Source organism: Kogia breviceps, chromosome 1 (assembly GCF_026419965.1).
Source record: "Kogia breviceps isolate mKogBre1 chromosome 1, mKogBre1 haplotype 1, whole genome shotgun sequence".
Classification (NCBI taxonomy): domain Eukaryota; kingdom Metazoa; phylum Chordata; class Mammalia; order Artiodactyla; family Physeteridae; genus Kogia; species Kogia breviceps.
The window spans coordinates 171,733,527-171,760,923 of record NC_081310.1 but is presented as its reverse complement, the minus strand read 5'-3'; the positions used below and the strand labels follow the sequence as shown (position 1 = coordinate 171,760,923).

General features: G+C 48.9%; 1 long non-coding RNA gene across 1 annotated transcript in view; it reads left to right on the top strand.

The window, feature by feature from the left end:
• The window catches only part of LOC131766908 (uncharacterized), a 161,747-nt gene extending 143,738 nt beyond the window's left edge, over window positions 1-18,009 (top strand). The window contains exon 3 of the long non-coding RNA XR_010836457.1: window positions 17,854-18,009. This is a non-coding gene — a long non-coding RNA (uncharacterized lncRNA). The remainder of the gene's footprint in view (window positions 1-17,853) is intronic.
• The last annotated feature ends 9,388 nt before the right edge of the window (window positions 18,010-27,397 follow it).

Sequence of the window (27,397 nt, the reverse complement as noted above, 5' to 3'; positions counted from 1 at the left end):
ATAGGCGATTTCACGTGTAGTATTTTAGTACTTATCACCCCAGATTAAATGATTAAATGAGATAAGGCACTTAAAGCTCTAAACACAAGGCTGCTACCTAGTGAGCTAATAAATAGAATCAGGGCTTCCATTTACTGACCACTTACGAGGTGCCAGGACCTCTGCTCTGAGCTTCACATGCATTAATTCACATAATCTTCACTGCCACTCCATGAGGTAGCTGTGAGTTGCATCTATGTTTAGGAAACTTAAAAGAACTGAAGCCCAAGGTCATGCAGTGAGTGCTCAATGAATATTCACTATTACTTTTTAATACTATTCAGGCAGGAGCCTTACCTGTTTTTGCTCCCAGCTTGGCACATAGTAGGTGCTGAATAAACACAGCAGAATGCAAGCACGCATGTGCTAGAGTGTCCTCGTGGCTAGTCTGATGCCCCAGCCCGCCATGAACACAAAGATCAGAGTCCGTTCACAGTATGTCGGACCCTAGTACCGAGCCCAGTGCTAGGCACATAGAGGTGTTCTTCACATACTTGAAAAATGATGGAATAAATGTAAACCTACCACAACCCCGTGAGGAAGGTATTTGGAGTTCCAACTGTGCAGAGGAAGATTTGAAGCTGAAAAGGAGTTTGACACCTACTCACACTGATAGTGGCAGAGCCAGGGCTTCAGATTCCATGTCCAAGTCTGGCAGGTTTTTGTTTTGTTTTGTTTTTTTAACCACAGCCCAGCTGCCCACCTATTAGGTATCTGGGGTAGATTCAGAAAATTTTCTTCTTCCTCATTATCATATCTAGTATTTATTAAAAGCCTGTGACTCACCAGCTACAGACACCATGCCAAATAATCCTCCCAACACACTTGCAAGATATACCTTATTTCTCAAGTTTTATAGATGTGGAAACTGAGGCTCAAAGAGCCTGAGCTGAAACTTCAGCCCTGGTGTGTGTGTGATTCCAGAGGCAGGCAATCAAGATACACGATGAGAATAGCTCTACTGAGAGAAGCTCTTCAAGTCCAGCCTGGCAGGGGGCAGGGGAGTGGCAGGGAGGCTCCCTGGAGGAGGGGATTTCTAAGCTGACATTTGGAGAATGAGAAGGGATTTGCCAGGTAAACCATGGGGAATCATGTCCCAGAGAGAGGGAACAGCATGGCAGCAAGAAAGGGCCAGGCTGGTTAGAGGATGTGAACGTTTTGGTCTGGCTGGTCCTGAATTTTCTCGGGCCTCAGACACAGTTCAGACCTCACTCCCCTCACTGGGTTGCAGAGATGTTCACGGTGGGGGAGGGGCCAGTAGGCTGTGTGCCAGGTGATTCCCAAGGTCTCCTTCAGCTTCACCCACATTCCCTCCTCTCTGTCTCAGGGTCAAGCCCACTCCCCTCCTTCGAGCTCCAGGGAAGTGGGGATCTGCTTGTTGGCCTGTGATGGATGAATCAGGTCCCACTTGGATTTTATCCAGTTGCTCTCAAACTTGCCTCTGTCCCACCATCCACCTTCTAGGGCTTCCTCCCTTGCTCCCCACAGCTTGGGCACGGGGGTGAAAGAGCCTCCTCTTCTGCTTTCCTTGCGTCTCAAATGTCCCCAGATTTGGAGCCCAAAGACTTCTCCAGGCTCTTTGCTCACTCATTCAACAAATATTTTTTGAGTACCTGGTATGTTTTGGGTACTGCTCCAGGGGCTGGGAATACAGCAGTGAACACAGCAGACCAGGCCATTATCCTCCTGGAGGGGACCATGAACCAGTGGATAAACAAGAGGATTTTAGGGGGTGACATGTACCTTGATATCAGTAAAGCAAGTTGGTGTGACAGGAAGTGACTGAGGGCATGGGGTGTGTGTGTGTGTGTGTGTGTGTGTACTGCTTGGTTAGCATATAAGGGACTTTTGAACCAAGACTTGAATGAGAAGCCTACTGAAGGAAGATCTGGAGAAGAACACCTCTTACCAAGGGAGAAGGAAGTACCAAGGCTCAGCGGTAGGAATGAACTGTACCAACTCAAGGAACAGAAGTGAGGCTGGAGCTTGGGGAGTGAGGGGCAGAGTCGTGGGTGACCAGAGGGAGAGGTAGGCAAGGGTCAGATCATGCAGAGGCTTGTAGGCCACGGTCAGACTTTAGATTTTACCCTACGTGCAATGGGAAGTTCTTGGGGGGTTGGATCAGGGGAGAAACATGGTCCCATTGACATTTGTAGAGGTTCACTCTCCCTTTCGTGTTGAGAACAGGAAGTAGATTCCCAAGACAGCCACAAATCCTAACCCACACCAAACTCTTCTCCAGTACAGATATGCTGTACACTGTTGTGCCTCTAGGTCTTTGCACCTGCAAATTCTTCTGCCAAGAATGCTTTCCCTTTACTTCTAGAGAGCATTCCGATTCACTCTTCTGGACTCAGCTCCTAGACACACTCCCTGGGGTTCCCTCCCACTTCCCTGCAGGCAGGGTGAGTTCACGTTCTCATTGCCTTTCCCTACTTCCAGCTGTGAGCAGAACCCCTAATGCCTGTTTCCGGGTCCCTCTCCCGGCTGGACAAGGAGAGGACCTGTGGCTCAAGCACAGGACCTGTGGCTGCCTTAGCTCTGAGAGCCAGGGCCCTGCACCAGGCCGGCCCAGGTTGCGTGGCTGACAGATGTTTTCTGGTTGATAAGAACTCCCTGAGCATATCCCCATCATTGGCAAAAGCACTAGGTGGGCAAGCACCCCTTGTTTAAACAGATAATAAAGATGAGAAGTATGGCAACATACCCTTTACCGTAACATTCACATTAAATCTATACTTACTAGGAATTTTGACATCTGAAGGTTAAGTTTCTAAGTATTTACTAAAGGCAGCAATAGTCTGTGATCATCAACATGTGAATAGCTCTCTCTCTCTCAAGGACTGTTCTCTTGTTACCTTGAGACCATGAATGTTTGTTAAAGAAGAATACATTTTAAAAAATACTTCTTGTAAATACTTGAGTTAGAAAGAAGACATTTGTTAGAATACTTCCAGTAAATACTTGGTTGTAAACCTTTATTTTTCACTGAACACCATATAGGCTGCCTGATTTGGTTCTAATTAACCTATGGGTATAGAAGAACCGTGAGTTTCCTTATTAAGCTAGGAATGTATTTAAAAGCTGTCTCCCTCTAACTCCCTCCACCAAACTCAGCTGCTTCTCTTTCCACCACGTGGAGCAGGTGGACTGGGCTGAGGCCTGTGGGTTTCCCTGCAGGGGGCCTCTGGCTCCCCTCCCCTTCCCCCTAACCCACCCTGGGCACTGAGCTGCCTGCACACCCACAGTCTCCAGGAAGTGCCCGTGGGCATGGCGCAAATTGGACTAAGTGCACAAGACCTGGCACCCTCCTGGTAAAGGCTAAAAATCATGTTCCAAATCTGCATACTTTTTTTTTTTTTTGCGGTACGCGGACCTCGCACTGTTGTGGCCTCTCCCTTTGCGGAGCACAGGCTCCGGACACGCAGGCCCAGCGGCCATGGCTCACGGGCACAGCCTCTCCGCGGCATGTGGGATCTTCCCGGACCGGGGCATGAACCCGTGTCCCCTGCATCGGCAGGCGGATTCTCAACCACTGCGCCACCAGGGAAGCCCCAAATCTGTATACTTGATCACTGTGATGCCCAGTTATGAGATGTGGGGAAACAATTGGTTAACTGAAATGTGCAGTTGGCACTGATGATTGGGTGAAGATGCTAAGTCCCTGGACAAGTATATTTAGTTGCTTTGAGTCTCAGTTTTCTCATCTATGAAATGGGGATCATAATATACGTAAGACAGCTCGCCAAAGCCCGGTGGCCCCATTTCAATGCTGATTGCCTTCATCCTACCTTGGCCTTGTTCCTTGTTTCACTCCTTCAGGTTGAAGGCATTCTGGCAGGTGGTTCCGTGGGATGGGATGCCAGGTGGTGACCTGTCTTAGAGAATGATGTTAAATTTTACTGCCTCTCTTGTAATAGTCATTCAGTCCACAAATAGTCACTAGGTACCTACTGTGTGCAAATACTGTGCCAGGCACTGGGGATACAGTGGAAAAAGACAGACAAGTCCCCACACTGATGGAGCCTGTATTCTAGCAGGAGAAGCGTGGAAGTTTTCCAGCAGCTGGTGTTTGTGAGGCTGAGGGCGTCCACTTCTAGGCCCATTGGTTTTAGATGCCCATTCCTGAAAGTTGCTGCTCATTTTCAAGGCTGAATCTTTCAAGTCTCTGGGAGAATTAATGGAGATAATGTCTGCATAGCGTCTGGTGTACACTGGGTGCATCCAGGGTGCTCTGTAAGTTGGAGACCCCTTTCTTTCTCCAGACACAGATCTATCTGTGTCCCCCTTCCTGTATCTCCCTCCTTGCCCTGATTTTCAGGCAAAGCAAGATATGAGAGGTCATTTTTGTGCTCAGGGATGAAGGTGAGCCATTAAAAAAAATTTCTTTTTTAGAGCAGTTTTAGGTTCACAGCAAAATTAAGAGGATGGTGCAGAGATTTCCCATACACCCCACCCCTACACAAGCATAGCTGCCCTCATTATCAACATCCTCCCCCTCGCCCTGGAGTGGGACTTTTGTTACAATTGATGAACCTGCATTGACACATCATAATCACGGACGGTCCATAGTTCCCATTAGGGTTTATTCTTGGTGTTGCACATGGGTTTGGGCAAATGTATGATGACATGTATCCATCATTACAGGATCATACGGAGCATTTTCCTGCCCTGAAACTCTCCTGTAGGTGAGCTATTTCTTTAGGTTCAAGGAGGTGGTGTAGGAGGAGGACAGGAAATACGTGGAGCCCTTGGGGTCAGGGGACAGCGTGCCTGTGCCTCCGTCCTGGCTGTCAACGCTGAAGTGGAGGATGGCAGAGCCAGCCTGGAGTCTCCTTAAAAGCAAGCTCCAGGAGGAAGACATGCAAAGACCAGAGTGAGAGAACACAGCCAGGCAGAGCAAGAAACAGCGAGAACATTTATATCCATTTTGCAAAATCCCACCAAAGAGCCATGGCATCTCAGTGTACTCCAGCCAAGGGACTGTCCTGGAACCCACAAGACCCGAGCTTGAAACCCCCAACCAACCAAGTGGAGGATGGCATTGTTGTCCATTGTAAAAAATCAATGGTTCCTTTGCTAAGTGGTCAATATTTATTTGGCTTTAGCATCGTTTAATTCAATGCATCAATTAAAGATAGTGTAATGTCTGCTCTGGTCTGCAGCCCCGGCTTCTGTGTGTCGTTACCTCATCTGTTTGAGATCACTCACGTCCTTACGTCTCTGCTCCTTTGTCCTCTTGCATAACTCAAGGACAGGAGTAATTGACGTGAAACTTTTAAAAATTAATTTCGCTGCATATGCCACTGAGGGGGAGCGCAAGTCCTCCCAGCCATTTATAACGTCACGGTGATTGGTCCTGACAAAACAATACCTTAAAAACTCACCAAAGTAAATTATGGCCTGAGCAAATGGCTGCTCCGCGGCAGGGCCGGAGGCTTGGAGGGGAGCCAGGCAAAAACAAAGTAATGTGCTTTTGATATTAATAACAGAGATGATATTGATCTGCAAGCTAGTGTCACTTTTCCACTCTGGGAGGAGATTGCTCCCGGCATTTAGTCCACTGAAAGCCACTTTCCATGCAGGCCATTTAATTTTGTGAGTCTTTAATTATGTGAAATGTAGTCTAGTTAAAGGGCCAGGTCCCAGTTTTGCCGGGTGGAGACGTGGGCTGTGATTCAGGAAGCTGTCAGAAATGAATATAACTCAATTCTTAGATCTGCAAATGCAGTTGTCTTTCTAAATGTTTATTTCATCCCTGCACTTCTCTGGCCTGCTGCCACCGTGCATAAGGACAGACACAGCCTCTGATTACAGGACCACATTTTTCAAGGGACCTGAAGTTAATGTGCCTGTTTTCTACATAATAAAAGTCATAACTCACAGGGGCCGCCGACGCCTCTCTCCTGAAAGGGGGCCTGGACAAACTGCAGAAGGACTGTGTAGCCCAGCCCAGCAAGCTGCCTGTCCTGTGCCTGGCCCGATTTTGGACAGTCGGTCTCTGGGTGGAGCTGTGATGGACCGCATTGGAGCGCAAGTCAGACCACAGGCCTGTGTGTGGGTCAGATTACGTATCAGATCATGCATAGATTTGCGAGACAGATCGAGGAGAAACCCACATATCAGACCAGAGAAGTCCATGACGCCTGCTTTCGGATTTCGGAAATATGTCACGATAGCTCTATGCCTTGTGTTTATCTGCATACCCTTCCTCTGGTTAAGATGGGTCAAGTCTCTTTCTGCCTTTCTCTGATACACGCATAGCCATCCCTTTATATGTCTGTCTTCTCCTCCAAAGGCACCCTTTCATATATGCATATACATGCAGGTATGCTTACATACACACACACACACACCCAGAGCTCCAGAATCTCTCTCTCTCTTTTTTTTTTTTTTTTTTTTTTTTGCGGTACACGGGCCTCTCACTGTTGTGGCCTCTCCCGTTGTGGAGCACGGGCTCTGAACATGCAGGCTCCAGAATCCCTCTTGAACTCTGCTTTACACTTGAGAGGGGTCAGTGGAGAAGAGCAGTCTCGTATCCAGAACTCAGCTCTCTGACAACTCCATCTTTCCGGAACACAGTCAAGGATCAGGAGCTCAGAGAATGAGACCCACAAAGACAAAATACCACAGAACCTACATACTTGACTCACAGGAGGATGCATCAGAATCTCACTCACAGCTCCTTTCTCTTACTTTACAAATAGTTTTGATGGTCCCTATTCTTGTTTGTCCGGCCTACAGAAGATTTAGAAGTAGAAAGAGGAGGGAGAGAGAGGCTTCTAGAAGCAAAAGCACCCAGAGCAGCAGGAAATCACAGCTGAAAGTGAGGGAAGAGAGACTAACCCAAAAAGCAGACAAAAAAATAACTCAACACAGTGAGATTTTTCAAAATTAATTCTATAGCATAAAATGGGGAAAGAGGTGGACACTCAAATATATTTAGGAAATGCTGGGTTAAATAAAGCCAGACAGGTTTTGTGTCTGTAAGAGATTTCAGTGCCCTTAATATGCTAATATGTACCGTGCATCCCTAAGGGCAGCAGGGCTAGATTCAATTTTTCCCAAACTTATTTACCCACGAATATCTTTTTCTCCCCTAACCCGTATCCCAGAGAATTTTGAGAGGTTAATATTCAACTGAACACACTCTGGGATATGCTGATGCACCACGATTAATTGTACTAGCGACTGTAGTGATGGCCATCTGTGTTTTTGGTGTTTAGTAGCCATTGATTCTCCTTGCAGAAACAGCCATTTGGAAATCCATCCCTCCCCGTTTTTTAGTCCACGTGATTTAGTTGGAGTCTATTCCTCAACTCCAGGGGTGGGTCCATAACCCATGCTAAGCCACTCATAACATTGCATCTCCCTGGCCACCACGACTGGTTTGAGGATAGGCACATAGTCTGATCAGAGCTACTGAGACACTATGGGACTTTGCAGGGAATTCTGAACAAGAGACATTGGACTCAAAGGCAGAGAATGTGAGGCTCGGAGCTGTGGCAACCATTTTGCCACCACCACCACCTGGAGCCCAGGAAGAAGTCAACATGGAAGAGATCAGGGCCAAGAGGCAGATAAAAACAAGGTTTGTCTTTTGAAAAGATCAGTCTGGGTGTCCTGTGGAAATTGGATTAGAAGAGGAGTCCAGCCTGGAGACCAGTGAGTAAGCAAGTCATTGGAAAGAGATGAGAGTTGCTTGGGTTAGAGAGAAGGCAGTAAGGAGGATGAAGGCTATTTCTGAGGTAATGTTCACATGGAGAGTGATTGGAGGGGAGGAAGAAGAGAGAGGGAGAAAGGACGGCTCCCAGATTTCTGGCTGGCAAAACGGGATGGATGGTGGTGATCTCTGAAAGAGGACCAGCTTGTTTTGGTGGAATGGGGTGGGAAGAAGATCATGAGTTCATTTTGGTTATATTAGATCTCATGGGTGGTGGAGAAATCTGAGTGGAAATGTTGAGTAGGATACTGCCTATAAGGTCAGAGGACAGCCTTGGGTTGGAGATATATACTGGGGAGACATTGGCTCATGGAGGGTAATGAGTGACAAGTGGCCATATCACTCAAACCCATGTGTGGGACAGGAGGATAAAAAGTTCAGTGGAAGCTGGAAAAGCAGCCTCAGAGAGGTTGAAGGAAAAGAATGTTTAAGGAAAGAAGGAATGGTCAACTTACTAAGAGGTTAAGTAAGAAGACAAGAAGATGCCCTTCAGGTTGAGGGAGAAGGAGATCTTTAATATCTTTAGCCAGGGCTGTTTGGGTGGAGTAAAGGGGCAGAGGTCAGACTAGTGGGTGGAGGAATGACTGGAGGTGAGGAAAAGGTCAGAGCAACAAGAACAGTAACAAACAATGGCAAACAGGAAGTAAACACCTACCGTGGGCAGGCCCTTTCTAAGCACTCTACATTTAATCCTCACAATAACTCTTTGAAGTACAGACATTTATTTCCATTTCCTAGATGAGGAAACTGAGGCTTAGAGAGATTAGGTAAATTGCCTGAGGTCACACAGCTGGTGGAGCCAGAATTCAAACCCAAGTAGTCTGGCTCCAGAGCCCACATTCTTAACCATTAACCTATACTGAGAAAATACAGAAAGACAACTCTATCAAGCAGTTTGGCTTTGAAGGCAAGGAGAGGTGTCGACCTGTAACTAGAGGAAGATGCGTAGCCAATGGAGGGTTTACCCGAACAGGGAGGCTTAACACTTCACATGTAATAGGAGACGTCCTCTAAAGAGGAAGTACGGGGATACGAAGAGAGAGGAGGAACAATGAATAAAGTGGGAGTCCTGAGAAGGTGAGAGAGGATGGGCTCCAAAACACAGGGGGAGCTAGGAGGGAGGACCCCTCCTCCAGCACGGGACTGGAAGAGAATGGGTACCATGTAGGTAGGTTTGTAGGCGAAGTTCCTTTTGACGACTTCCCTTTTCTCTGTGAAAGGGGAGATGAGGTCATCTGATGGGGGCGGGGAGGAGGAAAGTATCTCAGAGCTTTGAGGAGATTGGGGAAAGTTTGAATAGTCGTGAAGAGCAGAAGGGGAAGTTGATGGAGAAAAGTCGGAGTCCTGGAAAGTGTGTGATAATGAAATTGTAGGTTTGTGGGCAGCACAGAGAGAGCAGAGGGTTGGTTTCATCTGAGACTGGGTTTTTTTGGTTTTTGTTTTTCTTTTTGCGGTACGAGGGCCTCTCACTGTTGTGGCCTCTCCCGTTGCGGAGCGCAGGCTCCGGACGCGCAGGCTCAGCGGCCATGGCTCACGGGCCCAGCCGCTCCGCGGCACGTGGGATCTTCCCGGACCGGGGCACGAACCCGTGTCCCCTGCATCGGCAGGCGGACTCTCAACCACTGCGCCACCAGGGAAGCCCTGAGACTGGGGTTTTGATAAACAAGTACGAAAAAGACATTGGGGAGGAGAGTTTGGGGTATTGCCAGAACGTTAGTAAAGTGATGAAATCTATGGACTCCATGCTGGATAAAGGGGGAAGTGAAGAAAGAGAGGGCTGATGGATGGGGAGAAAGCTAAAGAAGTGGGTGGACTTGAGGTCTTGGTGAAGCTAAAGAAGGACCCTAATGAAAACTGGCAAAGAAGGAGAGGAGATTATAATCAGAGAACAGTGCTTGAATTAGTGATGCTGAAGGGGGAACAGTTTGGGGTAACAACTCTGTGAAGTGGGGCCATTATTCTATCAGTCCCATTTTACAGATGAGGAAACTAAGGCACAGAGAGGTGAAGTACTTTGTTCAAGGTGGAATCAACCATTAAGCAGTATGACTGAGGTCAAACTGGGCAGTCTGGGCTCTCACCCTTAACCATCGCCCTATGCTGCAAATATTAGCCATCAGTAACTAATATCACCCCAGAATCATATCGCAAAGTTTAACGAGCCAAAAATTGAGACTTGTGCCCATACTATTTTGGAAATGGCAAGCAGACTCTGACACTTCCTGGACACCCTCAGCCTTCCAGAACCATCCCTAATCTCATTCACTGGGCTGAGCCCATCCTCCTCCTGGGTGGCTTAGGCTGGGATGTCTGGCTCTCCAGGAAGTCACTGGCTGGCTGACTCAGGTCTCCTGTCCATCCAGCTGAGAGGCAAGACACCCTCTCTTGACACAGCCTGGGGTAGAGGTGGTTAATTACACACACTCAAGATTCTTAGTGTCCCTCTTTCCTCTTGCTGTTTCTGTCTTGACCCCAAAGTCCCTTTCTGTCCTTGGGGTCCTCCTGAGATTCTTCTACCACTCATCCTTGCAGCCCATACCCTCCTTCTCCTAGATTCTGCATTACCTTCTGGACATGTTTGAAGACACATGTTCTCCAGGGTCCCAAGTGACAGCTGGGGATGTCAGGTTTGGGGAGGATGAGTTCTCAGAGCTCCTGGTCAGCAGAACCTTGGAGGCTCCAGTTGCTCAGAGAGAATTTTCCAGCATCAGATGATTCCTTGGACCCAAGTCCTGGCTGATCACTCTGACAGGCGTCCTGGAAGGGTGGTTCATTGTGCAGTGGGTGCTGAGTGGGTACCGTGGGGGCAGCTTCATCTGGGTGGTCCTGGAGCAGCAGCCCCTTGGCCACCCACCCTCACTGGAAGTGAGCCCCTGGAGGACAGAGCCCACATCAGCCTTATCCACCAGCGTATCAGCATAGAGCATGTAGTAGGGACTCAATCAATATTTGCTGGGTGTTTGATTCTGTCCTCCAGATTGGAGCAGAGAGGGGCTGAGCAGGGAATTAAATAATAACACACCAGCAAATACTTATATAGTATTTACTATGTGCCGGGAATTGTTCTAAGTGTGGTAAGCAAATTCATTCATTGAACCCTCACAGCAATCCTGGGAGGTGGGTACCAGTATCACTCCCATTTTACAGATGCGGAAATTGACCACCAAGAAGTTGGGTAACTTACCTAATGTGACACTGCTAACGAGTGGCACAGCTGAGATCTGAACCCCAGTACTCTGGGGTTCAGGTCAAGGCTGTTGACCATGACACATGCTTACATTCTGTTTCTGAACCTTGTTGCCAGGGACAGAAAGCCAAGTCCAACAGCTTCTGCTAAAAGGAATTTATTGGCTCAGTGGCCGAGTGGTTCAGTGTGGGGTCTGGTCAGATTCCAGAGGTTCTGAGTGATGTCAGTAAGATGCAGTTCATTCATTCTCTCGCCCCTTCTCTGTTCTGCTCCCACCTGTGAGTCAACTTGTGTCCACTCTCTGGCCAAGGGAACCAGGTCTCAGGATCGGCTGCCCCATCAGACCCACGTGTTGTGGAGAAGGGCCAGTTCAGCATAGGAAGGGGGTGATGTGACTAGAAGAAGAGTTGCTGAGCAGACAAATAGGACACATGTCACCATAAGCTCTTTCCTCTGCCAGGGGCTTTACACTTTTTAATTTATTTATCTCTCACTACAACCTGTAAGCTGGGGATGACTGTGCCCGTTTGTAAACGAGGAAATTGAGGCATAGTGTGATTTATCTAAGTTCACACAACTTGAAGGTTTGCCTAATATCGAAACTCCATGCTGCCTGGAGCTTCTCCGGCAGACGCCCTGGAGGCACACACTGACCCTGGCTCACCTTGGGTCTCCCAAGTGCTTTGGGCAGTTCTGTGGTCAGAGGACAGGAGCTGATGGGCACCTGGTGGGAGAAAAGCCAGGCCTCACCAGGACCAGGGTCAAGGCTGGAGGGAGTCACTGCTTAGACGATGCTCAGGGTCCTGGGGTTAGTGATGGCAGCTTCCCCATCCTTGCGCAGCCCTGCCTGGCCCCCTGGGCTGTGAGCCTGGGGAGTGGGCACCTCCCCTGGGCCCCTGGCAGGGAGAGAGCAGTGCCGAGGCAGGAGGCAGGCAGGCATGGTGCGGTCCCTGCCCATCTGGGGAGTGCTTGGTGGCTGGCTGGAACTGAGCAGTGGACGGCTTTTGGACTCAGCAGCGCGAGCCCAGCTCGGAGGCTGCGAGGCAGAGCCGTGAACGCCAACAGTCTGGAGGCAGGCTCCGGAGGGAGAGAGGCTCGGGCCCATTCGCTGAGCTCGGTTCCCACAACAGCTCAGTAGACAGATGGACCTGGGGATCCTCACCGCCTGGCCAGGAGGGTGTACACATGCACGGGAATGCAGGCGTCCCGGCAGGGAGGGACGGGCTGGAGGCTCCTGGAGACGGTCAGGGTGGTGAGCCAAGGGGTGGGTGCTGTGGCCTGGGCTGGACTGTCAGATAGACGAGATGGGCGTGTTGGGCTCTGTGGTTAAGACTGACCCCTGGATCGTGGCCCTGCACAGCCCTGACAGCCTTTTCCTTGACTCCAGCCTCAGACTGAACAGGAACCCAGACTGAATGCCGACTCTGGCTGCCACCCTGCTTGGCCCTGAAGCTGGTCTTAGACTGAGCAGACTGAACCCTGACCCTGATCTCAGACTGAGCCCTGATGGCAGCCCCCACTGAGCCCCGATCATTCTGACTGCCTTCTGCCCAAACTCAGCTGCTTATGTTCTTCTCAGGAAGGAGCCCAGAGCTGAGTGCCCAAAATACTCCCCAGGAAGGATGAGGTCCAGCCGGAACTGACAGCCTGTGGAAGGCATAGAAGAGGAACGGCTGCAAGGACCACGAGCCTGGAGGGGGGGGTGGTCTAGGGGTGGCAAGAACTGACCAGCTGAGAAAGGAGGAGTTGCTGGGATGGAGACCAGACAGCAGTACCCCCCAGCCCCCCAGGGCTGACCCAAAGCTCAGGCCTGAGGACAGAGCCCAAGAGCATGGCTTACAAGGTCTGGAGAGGCAGAAGTGCAGGTGGTCTTGGGAGACAAGCAAGAAAGGCAGGGTTCCTGAAGGGTCAATGCTGGTGCAGTTTTCTTTTTTAAAGATTTTTTTTTTTTTTTTTTTCTGTGGACCATTTTTAAAGTCTTTACTGAATTTGTTACAATACTGCTTCTGTTTTATGTTTTGGGTTTTTGGTCGTGAGGCATGTGGGATCCTAGCTCCCCAAACCCGCAGCCCCTGCATTGGAAGGTGAAGTCTCAACCACTGGACCGCCAGTGCAGTCCCGCTGGTGGCGTTTTGACCAGACAGATAGAACTGGGCCTGGAGAAGTGCTCTCCACCCAGGACCAGAGTGACCTGGGGCTCAGAAATGAGTGGTGCCTGTGGCGGGCAGGGAGAGGCCGAGCGAGGAGGTAAGGGCAACTCACTGTGCCATGAGCCAGGAATGATGGTCTAGGGGCTGATAGTGATGATCAAGGTTGCCTAATGTTGGGGAGCATTCCCTGTTCTTAGTACTTGAAATGCGATCTCATCTAGTCCTCACCATGGCTCGGTGAAGTGCTGGGGCAGATGTCCTGGATTCCTGGCCCCCCATCTCCCCTCCATCCTTGACTCTGCCTGAGGGGTCCCCCCTGGCTGCAGAGTGTTTCACCCCAGAACTGGGTATGTGTGTGGTGGAGTAGTTGTTAGGGCCCCTGGGAGTATCCAACCATAGCCTTGAGTTGCTGGATAAATAGCCCAGCTTCTCCTTCTTCGGGGCAGACAGCTCTGAGGTGAGTTCTTCACTCCGTCCTGGACCAGGGGCCGCCGAACTTTTTCTGCAAAGGGCCAGGTAGTTTTAGGGCATGCGACCTCTGTTGCAACTATTCAATTCTGTCGCTGTGGCAAAAAAGCAGTCACAGATGACACATAAATGAATGGGCCTGGCTATGCGGATGCCACTAAAACTTTATTTATAAATCAGGAGCCTGAAGAGGCGCATGAAAAGCTGCTCAACATCATTAATCATTAGAGAAATGCAAATCAAAACCACAATGAGGTATCACCTCACACTGGTCAGAATGGCCATCATCAGAAAATCTACAAACGGTAAATGCTGGAGAGGGTGTGGAGAAAAGGGAGCCCTCTTGCCCTGTTGGTGGGAATGTAAATTGATACAGCCACTATGGAGAACAGTATGGAGGTTCCTTAAAAAACTAAAAATAGAACTACCATACGACCCAGCAATCCCACTACTGGGCATATACCCAGAGAGAACCATAATTCAAAAAGACACATGCACCCCAATGTTCATTACAGCACTATTTACAATAGCCAGGACATGGAAACAACCTAAATGCCCATGGACAGATGAAAGGATAAAGAAGATGTGGTACATATATGCAACGGAATATTACTCAGCCATAAAAAGGAACGAAACTGGGTCATTTGTAGAGATGTGGATGGACTTAGAGACTGTCATACAGAGTGAAGTCAGAAAGAGAAAAGCAAATATCATATATTAACGCATATATGTAGAATCTAGAAAAATGGTACAGATGAACTGGTTTTCAAGGCAGAAATAGAGACATAGATATAGAAAACAAATGTATGGACACCAAGGGGGGAAAGTGGGGCTGGGGGTGGTGGTGGTGGGATGAATTGGGATATTGGGATTGACAAATATACACTAATACGTATAAAACATATAACTACTAAGGACCTGCTGTATAAAAAAATAAAATAAAATTCAAAAATTTAAGTTAGGGCTTCTCAGGTGGCGCAGTGGTTGAGAGTCCGCCTGCTGATGCAGGAGACACGGGTTCATGCCCCGGTCCGAGAAGATCCCACGTGCCGCGGAGCGGCTGGGCCCGTGAGCCATGGCCGCTGAGCCTGCGCATCTGGAGCCTGTGCTCTGCAACGGGAGAGGCCACAACAGTGAGAGGCCCGCGTACTGCAAAAAAAAAAAAAAAAAAAAAAAAATTAAGTTTAAAAAAAAAAAATCAGGAGGCCAGAGGTCTATAGTTTACCGACCCCTAAGATGTCCCCAGCAGGACTGAGCCCTGGTGGCCCACAATGGTCACCAGATCATTGACCCACCCTTTGCTGGCCTCCACCCCTTCCCGGTCTCGCTTCTCCGCTCCCTACTGGAGTGCCTGGATCTTGTCCCAAAGAATCGACTTGCTCTCAGATTCTTGTCTCAGGGTCTCCTTCTGGGGCCTCCAACCTCAGACAGGTCTCCTACTTGACAGATGAGGCCCCTGGAGGCCAAGCACAGCCCAACAAGGTGAGGCAGAGCTTCCTTCTTGGACTGCTGTGGTCTTTCCCAGAGCCACCAGAATCAGCTGTCCCCTGGGGGAGGATGTGTCTGCCTGCACAGGTCACACGAGCTCCAGACAAGTCCCTGGAATCGGCAGCACAGGTAGTTTGTTCATTCCCTACTGGGGAGGTATCAGGCCCCAGAGGAGGGACAGCCTTGACTACCCACAGGACCAGCAGTCTGGACAGGTAGTGGCAGTTAAATCCAGGGCAGAGTGGGGTCAATGTCTCCAAGGTTGACCCTTGTCCCTCCCTGGCTTAGATCTTCTCTGGGAAGCCTGCAGGGTGTGAATGATCCCTCCCGCTCTTCAGATGGGTAAACTCGGAGAGGAGAAGTGACTTGCTTCCAGTCACACAGCTCAGGTTTGGCAGAACTAAGTCTTGTTCCCAGGGCTCTTTGAGCAGCCGCAGGATGCAGAGGAGGCCACAGAAGGCTTCATGGCCTCGTGGGCCCTCCAGCTCATTCTCTCAACGGCTACTACATTTGCTGCCTCATTGGATCATGGCATCTTGAACGAAAGGGCCCTCAGGGACCAGCTAGTCTAACTCCTATTTTACAGATGGGAGAATTAAGACCCAGAGAGAAGAAACTTCCCAGAAGATTAGCCGGTGAGTCAGACCAGAGAGGAGCAGGAGCCTCAGATTCCTAGGAAAGCGATGTGGGTCCCTGAGCCCCTCCCAAAGCCATGTGACATCTCTGACACCCTGATTCCCAGAGGCCAGCCCTGGAGTGGACAATGGGCTCTGAGCCAGCCCATCCCTTTCCCCTCAGCCGAAGCTCAGCTCTCGGGGCTCTGGCACCGTCTGAAAACTCCTCTGCCAGCCTGCTCTCGGCAGAGCACAGATTATCGCTCTTGTGCTAATTATTTTTATGATTAAAAGATGATAAATTATTAAACAAAGTCTGAAAAATGTGCCAAGATCTGCTCTGAGGCTGGGCCTGAGAAGTTGCCCCCTTGGCGTCCACGTTAATTAATAAATGAGGCTCTCCATGGAGAGGAGCCACAGCTGGCACATCTGGCAGCCAGGCAGGAGCTGGTGGAGGGCAGATGATGGGTGGGCAGGGAGGAAGGGGACTCCCTGGGAGCACTCAGCCTGGGCTTTGGTAATGGAGACCCCTCCCCCTCTGCTCCCAGCCTAGGGCTCAGCGGAGGGCCCTGTGGCAGCAGCCTGACATCTGGTCCCCAGAAGAGGCCTAGGACTTCAAGCTGAGAAGCCACTGTTAATCCCTCAACCCTGTTTCCTTCTCCAAATGCAGCCTTGGGAGAACCCCAAGTGTCCAAGGAAAACAGGAGACCAGCATTCAAATCTCTGCCAGCCATTTCCTCCTTGGATAATTTTGAGTAGATCACTCAATGAGACTCTAAGCCTCAGTTTCCACATCTGTAAAATGGGTGGAAATGACCTCCACTTTGCAACATCAGGGCATGGAGAGGATTAAATAAAATAATGCCTGTAAAGAGCACCCAGTTCTTAGGAGTTAAAAAGAAATGTTAGTTGAGCTGAGCTGAAGGCTGGGTTTATTGCTGCTCTGTAATTATCAGCCATGAAATCTTGGTCAGCTTAACGTTTCTGAGCCTCAGTTTCCTTATCTGTAAAATGGGGGTGAGAATTCCTAAATCTCAGGATCAAGGGAGAAACTATATGTGATGTGTCCAACAGAGTAAGCGTTCAATTAACGGCAGCTACTTGATTATAATCTTTGGTTGCAATTCCAATGCACTGACATTTCAACAAATGAATTTTCCTCCTACCCCACAGGCCGCTTCTTCTGTGCCTCCTTTGCTGGTTCTCCTTTCTTCCCTACCTCTACTCACAGCAGTGCCCTGGGTTCAGGCCTTGGTGTCTCTTTTTTTCTTTACACTCTCTCCCTTGTGACCTCATCCATCTGTAAGCTCTTTGACTCTCATATTTATAAGTCTAGCTTGGGCCTATCACTTAAAATGCAGACTCCTGGGTCCATTTGCCCATTCTAGGCCTTCCCTGAGATGTCTCATAGACATCCCAAATCTAGTATGTCTAATGACACAACCCAAACAGAATTCCTGACCTTCCTCTCACAAGCTTGCCCCGCCCACCGCCTCCCATCCTTCCAGTCAGTGATGACGCCTTGGAGTCATCCTTGATTCTGCTCTTTCTTTCACACCAAGTGTCCAAACATTTGATCAGCTCCACCTTTCACCTCTGTTCGAACCCAACCACCTGGCCGTCTCTCACCACCTCCCCTGCTCCCATCCTAGGACCGGGCACCGCCTTGTCTTGCTTGAAATTTTACAATCTCTTAATGGGTGTCCAGGTTCTGGCACTTGTCCCCCTCTCCTCTATGCTCCCCATGATCCCCTTGAAACAAAGTCATATCCCATCATTCCTCGGCTCAGAATCCTCCAGCAGCTCCCCGTCCCCCTATAGCAAGAGGAGAAGTCTTTACCAAGGTCACCAGGCCCTACACAATGTGAACCTCCTCCTTGCCAAGCCCTTCCTCTCTCTGTGCCAGCCATACCCACCTGGTTGCTTCCTTGAACTCCTGCACCCTCCCACGTCAGGGTCTTTGTCCTGGCTGTTCCGTCTTCTCCCGCATATCCTCAGACCTGTGCTCAGGGAGGCTGACTCTGACCGTCCTACTTAAAAATATGCCCCCGTCCAGTAGTCCTTATTGCTCTGTTCCTCCTCCATTGTGCTTATACCGTCTTCTTGCACACTAGAATTTCCTGTCTCTTGTGTTATTGTCTGTGTCTTCCCTCAAGTGCACAGACTATCACCTTTTGTGCACAGCTGCCTTCCTATAGCGCCCGGCCTGGGGCCCCGTGTGGCAGAGGTGGTGACTGCAGGACAGGTGGGTCACAGCCCTGCCTCCCGGGACCTTGAACCTGCAACTCTGCTGAGTGGGCAGAAGAACCGGCAACTGCAGTTTTAAGATGAGCTCGGTGAAGAGGCAGGGAAGGCTTCGTGGAGGAGGTGAGACTGAACCACAGACTGAAAACAAGGGAATTCAGGTAGAGGAGACAGCATGTGTTGAAGCCTTGGCAGCTCAAGGAAGTGCGCTTGGAGAATGGCAGGTTGTCAATGGCAACCTGGGAGGGGATTTGGGGGAGGTGAGCCCCAAAGGGGCTGATGTGCAGGGCCAGGGTGCTGGCGGTAGGGGTGGGGAGGGAGGTCTCCTCTACCCTCTGGATTAGCAGGTGGACACATGCTCACTCCCGTGACTCCCTAGAGGGGAGAAAGTGGTCTGATTGCCAGAAACACAATATTAGTAAAATAACGGCTGTATTTCCACGTGTCTGAGATGCACAACTATTTTCCATACTACTAAGAAACACTGCCAATTAACGTACACCATGGCATTTATTTTAAGACCCATGCGAAAATATGTGCCTCTTAAGATCTCTGCTATATGATCACAGGGTAGTACTGAGCCCTTCCCGTGCTCTGGGCACCGTACAAGCCACTTCAGATACTTGATCTCATTGGCTTCTTACAGCAACCGGTGAGGACCTATGAGCTAAGTACGTTACTTCCACATTTTGCAGATGTGACATCTGGTACGTGGAGAGATGAAGGAACTCTCCATCCGGCTGGTAGCAGAGGAGCCCAGACTGCAACCCAGGCAAGTCTCTTAAACATGGTCTTCTAACAGGAAATGGAGTGTGAAATGCAGAAGCCGTGTGAGAGAACAGGAAATCAACCATGGAAAATGGGAAGCAATGGTCCTGTTCATTCAGCGGGGCGACCCTCCACTGCCTCGCTCCAGTAATCTGAGCCTGCACCCCTCCTCCCCACACCCCTGCAACATTTTTGTGGGCTCTATGCTGGCCACCGGTCTTCTTGACCCCAGGTGGGTCTTCCCATGGTGAGGCAGACTTACCCTTCTCTCTCAGTTTTTGGAAAGCCATGAACTTTGAGGCCACACACTTCTTCTGACCAAATGCACATCTTGGGAACTTTCTGGCCTTTCCAAAGGGACGTGACTCATCATCACCTCCCGCTGGGGGGGGGGGTCCCTGCAGTCACCCTCACAGCTTTTACTTCCAACATTCTGGAAATGGCTGAAACCAATGGGTTAACTTGCTTTCCCTATTAAATATTTACATAAATACGCTCAGGAAGGTGTGTGTAAGTTATCAATAATGCAAGGCCAGCTTAGGCTCGGTGAGAGCTAAGAGACCCAAATTGTATCATCATAATCCATTATTCACATATAATGCGTCTATTCTCCTCCATTAGCACAGGCAGGAAATGCCCCTGAGTGCCAGGCAGGGCTTTGGAAAACGCAATAAATGACGGGGAGACACATGGCAGGAGGGCGGCAGCTGTAGTTAAACAAGTGTAAATTAGCGCCCAGCCTCGCTCCCTGCCTGCATCCGGAGCAGCAGAGAGCACGGGCCTGGCAGGGAGGGATTGCAGGATGGGGCGAACTCACCATCAATCCAGACACCCCGCGTGGTCTCCCTCACCTGAGAAGGACCATCCCTCTGGCCACGTGGGAGACCATGCGTTACCACAGCCCGGTTTCTGCTCTGGCCAGATGGGGCTGGAATCTCAACTTTGCCACTGAATGGGCACAGGAGGTTGTGTGCAAGCTGCCCCACATCAAGCCTCAGGCCCCATCTGTAAAATGAGGTCAAGAGTTAGCAACTCAGGACTTCCCTGGTGGTCCGCCTGCCAATGCAGGGGACACGGGTTCGAGCCCTAGTCTGGGAAGATCCCACATGCCGCGGAGCGACTAAGCCTGTGAGCCACAACTACTGAGCCTGTATGCTGCAACTACTGAAGCCCACGTTCCTAGAGCCCGTGCTCTGCAACAAGAGAAGCCACCGCAATGAGAAGCCCGCTCACTGCACTGAAGAGTAACCCCCGCTCGCCGCAACTAGAGAAAGCCCACGCGCAGCAATGAAGACCCAACTCAGCCAAAAAATAAATAAATAAATTTATTTTAAAAAAAAAAGAGTTAGCAATTCATAGTGTGGTGGTGTGGAGGAAGTGAAATGAGGTAGGAGAAGGGCCCTTAGAAATGAAGACCATCCCTCACAGGCCTGCCCGTGCCCCCTGCCCCACGCCCCACCCCCCATGCCCACAGTTCCAGAGCTAGGCGTAGAATGTGGGCTGCATGCGGGGCAAAGGCAAGACCCTATAGGGAAAGATGCAGTGGGCTTATGTGGTCCCCCTTTTGGCTTTGCTGTCACTGCAGGAAGCTTTGCCCCTTGGGGCCCCACCTGTGCTGTGATCGGTTTCTTGGGCTCAGCAGGCACACCTGACCATCCTGCCCCCTCTCTCCAGTGTGTCTTCAGGCCCTAGGCTGTCCTCATCCCCTTCTGCATCATCACCCTGTTCCCCTGGGGAGCCAGGTCCCACAGAGCCCTATGCATCTGCTGGGTAGAGGACCCCAAACCAAATACACCTGTGGATGTCCCATGAACTGGAAGGCAGTGTTTTGAAGCGTGAAGGACACCCGACTGGGAGTGAGATCTGAGTTCTAACTTCTTTCACTGATGATTCTTTGTGGTTTGGGAAGAGTCCTGTGGCCTCTGGGCCTCAGTTTCCCTCCTTGTAGAAGAAGGGAAGTAATCAAGCGAGGTGATGAATACTATCACTCAGTGAGGTTAACTGTTGGGTAAGTTTGAGGATCTTTCCTGGTTCTAGGTCCCCAAGAAACAGAAGTATCGTGAAATTCTAGAATCAACTATTCTGGTTCAAGTCATCGCTAAGTTTTTTTTTTTTTTTAATTGAAGTATAGTTGAAGTACAATATTGTGTTAATTTCTGCTGTACAGCAAAGTGATTCAGTTATACATATATACATACCTTCTTTTTCATACTCTTTTCCATTATGGTTTATCACAGGATGTTGAATAAACTTCCTTATGCTATACCGTAGGACCTTGTTGTTTATCCATTCTATGTATACCAGTTTGCATCTGCTAATCCCAAACTCCCAATCTATCCCTCCCCAGCCCCCTTTCCCCTTGGCAACTACCAGTCTCTTCTCTATGTCCATGATTCTGTTTCTGTTTCATAGATAGGTTCATTTTTGTCATATTTTATTTATTTATGTATTTATCTATTTATTTAAATTTTGGGGGGCCATGCTGCATGGCTTGTGGGATCTCAGTTCCCCAGCCAGGGACTGAACCTGGGCCCACAGCAGTGAAAGCACCAAGAACTGCTGGACAGCCAGGGAATTCCCCATTTGTGTCATATTTTAGATTCCACATATAAATGATATCATATGGTAGTTTTCTTTCTCTTTCTGACTTACTTCACTGAGTATGATCATTTGCAGCAACATGGATGCAGCTAGAGATCATCGCTAAATTTTAGCTCCACAGCTAAAGGCAGACTTTTTCTAGCATAGGAGCTCTGTTGTGGCACACAGATATCCTGGGTCCTGGAGTCAGGAGGACTGGGGTCATCTGTACAGACAAGTCACATTCAGCTTCAAGTCGACCTTAGTGGCCCCCCTGTACCCCTCCCCGCACGTGGTGAGGAATCACCCAATGCCTAAGGGCCTGATAGTGATTTCTGGTCGGTGGAGGCCACAAAGTACAATGCTCAGTTGGAAAGGCAGGCAGCAAGTGACTGGGTTTTGTACTTGACCAGGAAAGGTCTGGGTGCATGGGCTGGTTTGCCCAGGCCAAACCAGTTCTTAGCTCAAATGTCACCTCCTCAGAGAGGACTTCCCTTCCCTATCAAAAAATTGCCCCCCCCATTCTCCCATCTGCTTTAATTTTTCTTCCCATCACTGAGTACCACCTGACATCTTATTATATACCTATGGGTTTACGTGCTTACTATGTGTCTCCTCGGCCAGAATGTCAGCCCCACAAGGCCAGGGATCTTGTCTGTCTGCTTCCTAGTGGTTCCCTGATGCCTAATGCAGTGCCTAGCACCTGGTAGAAATGGGACTCATGCTTATTGAATGAATTAATTATTTTAGATTCAAATCTAAAACATGTACTGAGTACCTACTCAATGCCAGCCCCTGTGAAGGTGCTTTTATATATGTTATTCACTGAATAGTTGCACAATGAGGTCTATTCACATATATTAAGACCAAAGGGCACTAGCATTAAATTGCAATTGAGTGAATCTGGCAGGAACGCTCAGATTCCTCTCCCCTGCCTCATTTGGACCAGGTGCCTAACAATTATCTAACTGGCTAAACCGTTTAATGATTTGATGTCCTGACATCTTCACACACAGACTTTCCTTGTGGTCCTTCCTTCAGCCCAGCTCATTAGTTCTCAAACTTGAGCATGTTTGTGTAAAACTTACAGTACTGGGCTATATAAAAAGAAAACTATGTCGACCATTTAGGGGATGTCAAGAGCAATTTGGAGTCTGCAACTTTTTCCTATGCATCTATTTACATAAGATGTAAGTTCACTGGGCTAGCTGTGGGGTTTTGGTCAGGTTACTAACCCTCCCTGAGCCTTATTTGTATGTGAAGATATTCATAGCTACCTTACAGAGTATACGAGATCTGTATGTAATCTGTATCTGGGAGGCAATAGGTAAGTTTGAATCCTACTTTCAGCTCTTTCTAGCCATATGACTTTGGGCAAGTTACTTAACTTCTGTGCCTCAGTTTTCTCATCTGTTAAATGGAGGATATTAATAGGGTCTGCCTTTTACTTGGACTGGACCCTGTTTGCATTCTGATGTGAAGGAGAGCTGTGCTCTGGGTCAGAGCTGCCTATTTGGGGGTGCAACGCCAGGAGGTGTGGCTGGGGTCTGCACCCCTGGCAGGTGCGGGGTTTCCTACCCTGTCGGGGAATTCCAATGCAGTCTGAGCCAGTGGGTTGGGAGTCAGCAGGTGGTCAAAGAAAAAACTCAAAGCAGACACAGATGGTTAGACTTGACACAAGCGGCTCTAACAGAACCTTACCTACTGAAATCTCTAAAAATTCTTCAGTCCTAGGTGCTTTATCCATGACATCCACTGGGCCTAGTCAATAAACATCTATTTATTCACTCATTCAACACTGCCCTTCTAGGCACTGGTGAGAACAAGTCAGACACAGTTCCCATCTTTGTGGCGCATACAGTTTAGTGGTTATGATGATAAAAACAATTGCAATAATAGTGACAATAATGGCTTCCATTTACAGAGTACGTCATGTGCCAGAGCCTGGGTTTTGTGCTCCATCCATGCAGTACCTTATTTACTCCTCACAACATTCCTATTAGGTGAATATTAATATTCCAATGTTATGGACAAGGCATCTAAGTCTCAGAGAGGTTATATGACTTCTCCAAGGTCACACAGCTAGTAAGTGCCTGTGGAGAAGCTTGAATCCAGATCCATTTGTGTCCCTAGCTTCACTAATGCTCTTTCTCCACAGAAGCAGCTTCTAAAAAAGGAGAGTCCCCTGGGCTATCAGAGACCTTCCCGAGGAAGGAGGGACTGATGAGGAAAGGGAAGAACGGCTGACCTGAAATCTCTCGCTCAGTGCCACGGCGTGGAGAAATCCTGTCTGTCCACAGGTGGTGGGAATCCTGGATGTGGGGGGCAGTAATAAGTCCCAGCTCAGCATGCAGGAGGCAGAGACTCTGAGGAAGGGCCAGCCCAGGGCTTGCTGGGCAATGGCCCAAGCTGGTAGTGTGACATCTTTATTGTCTGATTAATAGAGCCCTGGGGACAGCAGGCACCCGAGGCAGCTCCGAGGTTATGGACCTAGGGACCGGGAGAAATAAATAGCCTTCCAAGGCCCTGACCGGGCTGGGGGGGAGGATGTGAAGCCAAGGCAAGGCGTCTCTCCCCAAGTCTGCTGAGGGCTATACGAAGAGAGTACCGGGTCTGGTCATCCCTGGAGCCTGGCAGGGACAAGGCAGATGGTCTGGGGCACTGGCCAGACCTAAGTCTCTCCCTCAGCCACTGGCCTAGGGAAACAGCTCTGAGAGACTCCACTGTGTAGATGGAGGCAGTGATCTTGACGAGCAGGGCCTGGGGGAACTTTCCAGATCTTGAGAGGAGCCAGGAGCCAAGAGCAGGGGCAGGAACCCGGGCTCTTGACTGCAGTGTGTGTTAGGGGTCTGTCAGAGAAGAAGGTACACTATGAGTGATCTGGGAATGAGGCCTTTTGTGATCATGGCAGGTGGGGGGCAGTGATGTTAGTCTGTACCCAGGTGTCTGGAGGTCAGTAGAGCTGGCAGTCAGGAAGGGAAGATGACATGAAGAAGAAGTGAGCAAGGACACTGTAGAACCTGAAAGGAGGACTTAGAACCCACCAGGCAGAACACTGGGACCCACATCTGTCTGTCCCTGGAACCGGGTAGGTCTCTCACTGCCTGCAGACTTCTGATGGATGATATGGGTGATCTGCAGAAGAACTGGCCGGCTTCCTCATGATGTTGCACCCAAACCTGGCCCAGAGTCCAGGGAAGCTAAAGGAGGAGATCCAGTGGGGTCTGGGGTTGCGTAGGTCTGGCTGGTAGCCCAAGGTAACAGGGTGAGCCAGCAGGTGGGTGGCAACTGTGTGACTGTGACATCGCCTGATCCCACATGGGCCCGAGTTGCAAAAGTGGCTGCTCCTCAACTTCCACCCTCCAGATCTCATGAAAATTTCTCTGTGGCTACCCCTAACCCAGAACCATGTGGGGAAAGGTATTCTGGGAAATGCAGTTCCAGCTTTGCTAGGTTGAGGAGGTGCAAAGCTCCCACACTCACTGTGTGACTTTGGCCAGGTCCTTGTTCCTCTCTGAGTTTCAGTTTTTTGTTTTTTTAAAATATATTTTAAATATATTTAAATATATATATATATATAAATATATATTTAAATATATAAATAAATATATATATTATATAAAATTATATATAATATATATATAATATATAATATATATAATATTATATATTATATATATTATATATAATATAATATATAATATATATTATAAAATTTATATAAATATATAAATAAATATATATTTAAATATATTTTAAATATATATTTAAATATATTTTTAAAAATATATATTTTAAAAATATATTTATTTGGCTGTGCTGGGTCTTAGTTGCAGCACGCGGGATCTTTAGTTGTGGCATGTGAGCTCTTAGTTGCAGCATGCGGGATCTAGTTCCCTGACCAGGGATCAAACCCGGGCCCCCTGCATTGGGAGCGTGGAGTCTTAGCCACTGGACCACCAGGGGAGTCCCAGAGTTTCAGTCTCTTCATCTGTGAAGCGAGGGGATGGAGTCCTCAGTGGTTCCTCTTTTAATGCAAACAACTCCCCCCCAAAACCCAAAATAAAAAAGCAAACAGAAAAGAGGCATGGATTTCCTCCTTTCCCCTTTGTGTGCAAATGGACATGAGGTCTCCTTGAAATCAACTTGAAGATCCCCAGCACTCCAAGGCCCCAGGTAGGAGTACCTGGGCTAGATTGTCTTGCCGATTCCTCCTCCCTCTGAAAGCAGAAGTGAGTAGAAATGAGGTGGGGCTTACAGTCAGAAGACCTGGGCCCTAGCTTTGTCCATGGGAGACCGAGCGAGGTGCCAAGTCTCTCTGAGCCTCGGTTTCTCCACCTGTATAATAAGGACAATTCTTTTTTACCTTTCAGGTGACCATCACATGGAGGCTGGGGCAAGACTCAGAGCGTATGAGAGGCTTCTTAGATGGTGCCAGCTCTGTGGGAACTACGTGTCATGCTGAGGACAGGGAGTGTGTTTACGTCCTGGTCTCCTCCAGGAAGCTCTGTGGGGCTTGTCTATGGAAGCCACTTACACAAAAAGTTGTGGGGCTTTGGGGGAGAAGGAGACACATTCCACCTGCAAAAGCTTGTAGAGAAGGGAGCGTGTGAATGTGGCCTTGAGGAGTGGATATGGCTGTGACAGCCTAGGTGGAGGGGGAATAGCCTCTGGAAGAGGGCTGGGCTGGGCAAAGGGGTGGAGTGGGAGGGTTGCAGCAATCGATTGGGGACTGAGAAGGAGTGTGGTGCAATGGAGCAGGGGGTGGGTGTGTTGACAGGGAGAGGAAGGGGTGTGGTGGAAAAGGGGTGAGGATTAGCTTGCACTTCTTGCTAAAGATGCTCACTCAGGATTAGCTGACACAGCAAGGAGTGAGAAGTAACCCAAAGTGAGGCACCAGGGGTCCCCATGTCCTTCAGCCTTCTGGGATCATTCTTTCACATCTAAAAAAGATAATTCAAACCCCTTCCCCGTCACGAAGCCCCCCTAAGCATCCTCATGTATTCCCAAGGGGAGCTTTTAATCCCTTCCTTCAGTTTACACTGCAGCTGACTTCCAAACCCAGCTCTGGACCCTGCAGCACCCATCCTCACTTGATTGTTTCACTCCAAGGTGGACCGGGTCTGATTGCCTCTGCTCCCGGAAGGTCCCACTGGCCCAAGGCTGTTGGGTGGAGCAGACTTTTAGCCATGGTTTACAGGACAATCTGGGACACTTATTGGTGCCCTGGAGCCAGCCTGCACCTTGGAAGGAGTATTTACACCGGGGAAACCAGCAAACAAATCAGTCGGTGTTGACACTCTGCCAGCACCTCACTGACGACAGCTCAGTGCATACCACGCTCTGTAAGGGATAGGACCCCAAGTTTTCGGCCATGTTGCTGGCATTCTTCTTTCCATAAACACCCGGTACATTCCCATCTCCCCCAGATCTTCTGGGAAACCCTAAATTCCATGCACAATTCAACTCTCTCAGCTTTACTTTCTTTTTCCCAGACCATGCCCTGGTGGGGGAGGGGTTTCATATTTTACACCCTAACAGGTTCACCACACTATTTTCCTTGTACTCCATGGAGGCACTTGCAGATCGGATAACTTTAAATAGATTTATTTTTTCCCGCCTGCTATGTGAGTTGGCTAAGTTGGATTCAAAAGGTGGTTCTGCAGATATTAAAAGTGATAATTGGGATGCGTGAAACAATATTGAGAAAGCTTGTAGGTCACATGCTAAGATCTTGCGTTCTCCTTTCTGGGACTCAGCTCTACAGAAACATTTGCACATATGTATGAATATATATGTACGGTGACACCGTAGCACTACTTGTCATAAACATTGGAAATACCCTAATTGCCTGGCAATGCAGGGATAAGTAAAATAAGCAATGGGATGTACATAGTAGATGAAAAGAGAAGCGGGTCTCTCTCTGTACTGACTTTGAAATATCCACAACATCATTCCATGAAAACGTTGCAAAACAGAATTTATACATCTTTTCCTGTAAAGAAGTTCTAAAGTATACATATATATGTGTATGTGTGTGTGTTTATAGATATAGAAAACTATCTGGAAGGACAAGCCTTAAACTTTTTTTCCTCTTATTTATTTAACTGACATATAGTTGATTTACAATGTTGTG